Genomic DNA, 6,436 nt, shown 5'->3' on the forward strand with positions numbered 1-6,436 from the left:
CTCCCCCACGCGGGGGACACCCTTGCGTGGCACGGCACTCCTTGCGCGCATCAGCACTGCGCATGGCCAGCTCCACACGGGTCAAGGAGGCCCGGGGTTTGAACCGCGGACCTCCCATATGGTAGACGGACGCCCTAACCACTGGGCCAAAGTCTGTTTCTTAGAAAATTTTTTTAAAAAGAATCAAAGAAAGCTGGATTTCCAGATTCATGAATGTTGTGTAAAGTGCAGCTAAACTGGATTTTGTCTTTCATTAAAGCAAATACAATAACTGATGTTTAAATGTAATTTGATTCATGAACAATCTATTTTTCCATTCTGACAGTGTTCACTCAACACAAAAATCATTTTTAACAAAAGGGACTATGACTAGCATCAATTTGACTTCAGAAATTTTATCAGTAAACAAAATTTGATAGGAAGTGCATTTTATGATTTTAGAAACATTAGGTTACAATATTTTTTTAATTGCAACAAAAGTATTTTGCTAAACAGTCACAACAATCTGTGTAGAGGATTAGTGACCATAAGTTGCAAAAAGATAGGGGGAAAACCTAAGGAGGTCTGAAACTAGAGAATAGTTTAGACTTGATCCAATAAGCAAAGATAAGGCTACTAACTAAAGACTTCTGGGTTAAAAGTAAATTCACAATGAGTAAATGGTCCACATAGAATAGAAGAGCAACAGACTGAAGAAGGAAGAAACTTTAGAGTCAAAAGATCACTTAATTAGTTTTGCTAATGGACAGTCATGATGGTAACACAACATTGTGAATATAATTCACACTACTGAATTATATAACTGAATGTGGAATAAAAGGGGCATTACTGGCTGGTATATATCTTGATAGAATAAAAATTAAAGGTAAACAACTGTAAGACTATGCAATACAGTGAACCCTAAAGGAAACTACGGGTTATAATTAATAGTACAATTATATTATTCACAATTGCTAAAAGATGAAAACAGTCTAATGTACATTAACTGATGAATGAATAAATGAGGTATATTTATACAATGAGATATTACTCAGTTTTAAGAAGAAATCAATTGGGGAAGCACATGACAACAAGCAGGAACCTTGAGGATATTAGGTTGAACAAAATCAGACACAAAAGGAAGAATATTTTATAGTCTCACTGATATGATCTAAATACAACGAGTAGACGTCCGGAGTGGGACTATGAAGTGTAGGTTGGTGGGAGATGGAATGTGGGATGTGTGTAGAATGTTTAATCAGGTAAAATGAAAATATGTGGTAATGGTTGGAATTGATGGCAACACATCAAAATGAATGCAACAAACACTGATTTATGGGTGTGAATGTGGTTGAAACAAGTAGTCAAGGGAAATTAATGTTATTTGGAGGACAGCTGGAGGATAATATTGGGAATGTATAACAATGATTTGGGAAGGAGATGAGGATTGTGGTTAACAATATAAATACAAGAATGGACTTCTACATATTAAGAATGTGCTGGGAAACAGACTTTGGCCCAGTGGTTAGGGCGTCCGTCTACCACATGGGAGGTCCGCGGTTCAAACCCCGGGCCTCCTTGACCCGTGTGGAGCTGGCCATGCACAGTGCTGATGTGCGCAAGGAGTGCCGTGCCACGCAAGGGTGTCCCCCGCGTGGGGGAGCCCCCACGCGCAAGGAGTGCGCCCGTGAGGAAAGCCGCCCAGCGTGAAAAGAAAGTGCAGCCTGCCCAGGAATGGCGCCGCCCACACTTCCCGTGCCGCTGACGACAACAGAAGCGGACAAAGCCGCTGACAACAGAAGCGGACAAAGAAACAAGACGCAGCAAACAGACACCAAGAACAGACAACCAGGGGAGGGGGGGAAATTAAATAAAATAAATAAATCTTTAAAAAAAAAAAAAAAAAAAAAAAGAATGTGCTAATACAATGGAAACATAAATAATGTAATTTATGGACTATACTTAAGAACACCATTGTAATGATTTCGTAGCAAAAGCAAAGCTGGTACTATATTAATGCTAAAGGTTAAAAAAAGAATCTGGAGTTTGGTTTTGTGAGATGAATATGATTAAGAATTTTTTTCTCTTCATTTTTTTCATTAATAAGGAGTGACTCCATCATTGAACTAATCCATGATCATCTGTTATCTTTCTGGACTCTACAGGAACAATTAACTGAGTTAGTAGTTGAATTAAATGAGATAAAAGTACCTGGAATGAACTTTTTAGGAGCAGCTTCCATAATTTGTTGAGTTGCATTTTTCTGTTTTTTAATTTTTTTAATTTGAAAAGAAGGTATTAAAAATAATAGAATTATAATAATATCTTTTCAAATGTAACAAAGGTACCACACTAATACAAAATGTTAAAAATGGGAGCCGGTGCAGGGACAGATGCAGGACATTGCGTATCCTGCCAAAACCCACTGGATGTACTGGAGGAGAGTGTGAACTACGATGTAAACTGTGGTCCATGCTATGTGGCAGTGCTCCAGGGAGTATTCATCAAATGCAATGAATGTGCCTTAATGATGAAATGGAATGTTGATGTAGGAGGAGCGGAGTGGGGGGAGTTGGGAGTGTGATATATGGGAACCTCTTATGTTTTTTAATGTAACGTTTTGTGTCATCTATTTATCTTTTTTAAAAAGATAATAAAGGGCAGCGGACTTGGCCCAGTGGTTAGGGAATCCGTCTACCACATGGGAGGTCCGCGGTTCAAACCCCGGGCCTCCTTGACCCGTGTGGAGCTGGCCCATGGGCAGAGCTGATGCACACAAGGAGTGCCCTGCCATGCAGGGGTGTCCCCCACGTAGGGGAGCCCCACGCACAAGGAGTGTGCCCCGTAAGGAGAGCCGCCCAGCACCAAAGAAAGTGCAGCCTGCCTAGGAATGGCGCCGCCCACACAGAGAGCTGACACAACAAGATGACGATAACGCAGCAAAAAGAAACACAGATTCCCGTGCCGCTGACAACAACAGAAGCAGACAAAGAAGACGCAGCAAATAGACACAGAGAACAGACAACTGGGGTGGGAGGGAAGGAGAGAGAAATAAATAAATAAATCTAAAAAAAAAAAAAGACAATAAAAATAGTATTTAAAAAATGGGAGCGGGTATATGGCAACATTTTCTGCATGATCGTTCTGGAAATCTACCACCTTTCTAATTAAAAATGCTTAAGGCAAAAGAAAAACATCTCTAAATACTTACCTGGAGGCAGTGAAATAGTAAGAATTGAAAAAAGACAAAATGTGCAGAACTCTAGTAATGCCTACATTCAAGATGGGGGTAAGGTGAAGGATGACGTAGGAGCTTCCAGTTCTAGGTGAGACTTCAAGATAAATCCCAAAGGTGCAGTTGGTTTCACAGGAAAATAATAAACTACATTTTAAACATATTACATCAGACCCAAGAAGGGAATTCATGTAAAGCTACCAAAGGGAAAAGGTGAATTCAAACAAATTGATGAAAAGTCAATGCTTAAATTTCAGATTTGGAAATAATAGTATAAAAAGTACATGTAAATGTGGGTAAGTAGAAGAGACCTCCAGAGGGGAAAAGATTGGAGGGGGAGGAAGCAAAAGTAAAAAGACTTAACCACTAATATCAAACTGAGAATATGAAGGAAGTATTAAAAAAGAAGGGAGCAGATGTGACTCAATCATTTGGGCACCTGCCTCCCATGGGAGGTCCCAGGTTCCGTTCCTGGTGCATCCTAAAGATGAGCAGACACAATGAGCAGACAATGAGTGGACTCAATGAGCAGACAACAAGCAGACAGAGGAGGGAGCCATCTTGGGGAGGAGAAAAGGGAGAAATAAGGTCCCAAGAGGATATGAACCACGGCGCTACAGAAATCAAGAAAGCAGAGGTTCAGGAAGGATACATGTCACATCAATTAAAGGGACATTTTATGATTTTGAAAGTCTGTGAATTACAAACCATTTGGAGAAACAGTGTGGTAGAGTATCAAGAAACATTAGATTTTGAATCAGTACTTTAACTCTTAATCCATTAGAACTAAAGAATATTTTCACACACAAAAAAAATTCATATCTAGATGGATGACCACAACTTCCAAGTGCATGAAGAAAGATTTGTTGTTGGCTCTTATCAAGGCTCAATATGGTAGCTTTGGGATACTTACTTACTCTACCACAATTTTTCCAATAGTAAAATTCCAAGTCCTATAAACTTATTCGGAGCATCCAAAAAACAACCACAAAAAATCCATTGCTTAGAAAGGAGAAGAGATCGGACGCATTCAGGGTAGTATGGCCCTAGATCAGAGGTCCTGACATACAGAAATCTGCAGATTCTACAGCAGTGCTATAAAATTAAACACATTAATAGTTCTTTTATAAAACATAAAAATACTCAGATTCCATTAGGTTTAACTAAGAAATGACTAAGGTTTTACTCCCAAATAAATACTTTTAAACGTAGTTGCTATGCTATGTGGTTTCAGAATAAGGAGTAGTGGGGCCTATTCTAATGTATAAATTAGATACAATAAATTATGCCCTAACTTTTTTAAAGTTTGGGATACACGTGGGCACATTAAAACAGAACACGTCACTCTTCTCGAAAATCAAAAATCAGGTGTCAGGGAAGCCGCTGTGGCTCAGTGACGAGCAGCGCTTCCCACAGATGAGGTCCCGGTTCAATGCGGGGTCCCCGGTAACTCAAAAAAAAAAAAAGAAAGAAAATCAGCTGTTCGTTAATATAAACTAAGAAACAATTAAAAACGGTGAAGAAAACTACTGTAAAATCATGTTTGATTTTAAAAACACACCAGGACCGGTTTCCACGGGCCCAGGACGCCCCGGCTCGCGGCGAGGCCGCCCTCGCTGAGGAGAAGCGGGAGCCCGGAGCAGCGCCGACTCGGCCCGACGCTCCGCCCAGGGCGCGTTCTCACCTGCGGTCTCCACGCGGTCCTCGACTCTGGACCCACAGCGGGTGGCCGCAGCGCCCCCAAAGAACAAAACAGACGGAAATCCTGACAGGAACTCCCCACGGCCTCGGGCCGCAGCGCGAGGCCGCCTCAGCCGTCACCTCGTGCGACTCCCGCGCCCGCGAGCGGCCTCCGGCGACCACGTGACCGCTCCCTGGGGGGGGGGGGAATACCCGGAAGGAAAAGCGAAGCCGCGGGGCGGGGCCTCTGCGGAGGCTGCGGGTTGCGTTCAAGGACATTTCCAGTTTGGCAGTGTTCAGACACCTTGGTGGGGACTGATTAGGGCCTGCCGCATCGCAAGGTCAGTTGTTTATTAAGCGCCAACTGTGTATTAACCCAGTGCTCAGATCTCAATGGCAAAAACTAGAGTTGGTAAAAGGGTTGTTTGTAAATCTTTAGAAATGAATAGAAATGGCGAAAACACATCCTAGTGTTTGTAAGAAGCAGTGCTAATGCATGGGTATGACAGTGCTTGAAAGGGAAAGTCTAAGGTCATATATACTCCTAGAAGGAAAGGTAAGAAATTAACATGGGACTGTATAGTAGAGCAAAACCGCATGTAAAATACTGTATGTGACTGTTTTCCTTTGAAACTGAACAAATTTACCTTAATGTTACAAGATGTTGATATCCGGTAAAAATACAACCAAAGCAAAATATGAACAGTAATATATAATACATTAATAATCTCCCATTAAGGGTAAAAAAGAAATATCTTAAATGAAACTATACAAAGGTACTATGTATTGTTTGACTCCATCTATACAAAATATATGTACAAAATAATTAGAAAAACAGAATAGCAGCTATGTACAGCAGGGCAAACAGATCGAGATTATTAAGGGATAGAGCTTATTTTGTCTGTTGCTTTTTATTATTGGAATGAAAATGCTCTTAATAATGACTGAAGTGATGAATGCACAACTAGCTGATTATACCAAATACCATTGATTGTACACTTTGGATGGATTGTATACTTTAATAATATGCATCAAGACACTATCCCCCAGTCCAGCCAGTGGGCCACGGCAGGACATATTGTCCAGCATCTGTTCCTGCAGGACCACCCAGGACAACTCCAAGTCCTGAAAATGTGCCCAATTCATAACTCTTCTTCCCTCTCCCTAGCCTCAGCAGTTACTATGGCCACTTTCTCCACATCAGTGCTACAGTTTCTCCATTAAACCATTATCCATGTGGTACAGCAGTGCTCCAAAATGTATTCACCAAATGAAATGAATGTGGTCCCACTATGATGAAAGAGGTTGTTGATATGGGAGGAGTGGGGTGAGGGGGGTGGGGGGTATATGGGGACCTCTTATATTTTTTTAATGTAACATTAAAAAAAAAAAAGAAATTCAATAGAAATGAAATAATGTATCAATGAAATTGATTTTAAAATTTGATGGTCTAGGTATCTGAGATGGGAAGTATGTTGAGGTTCTCTGTTTGGATTTCACATTATTTTTGCAATTCTACTCTAAATATGAAGTGATCTCAAA

The sequence above is a fragment of the Dasypus novemcinctus genome, chromosome 28 (assembly GCF_030445035.2).
Source record: "Dasypus novemcinctus isolate mDasNov1 chromosome 28, mDasNov1.1.hap2, whole genome shotgun sequence".
Lineage (NCBI taxonomy): Eukaryota > Metazoa > Chordata > Mammalia > Cingulata > Dasypodidae > Dasypus > Dasypus novemcinctus.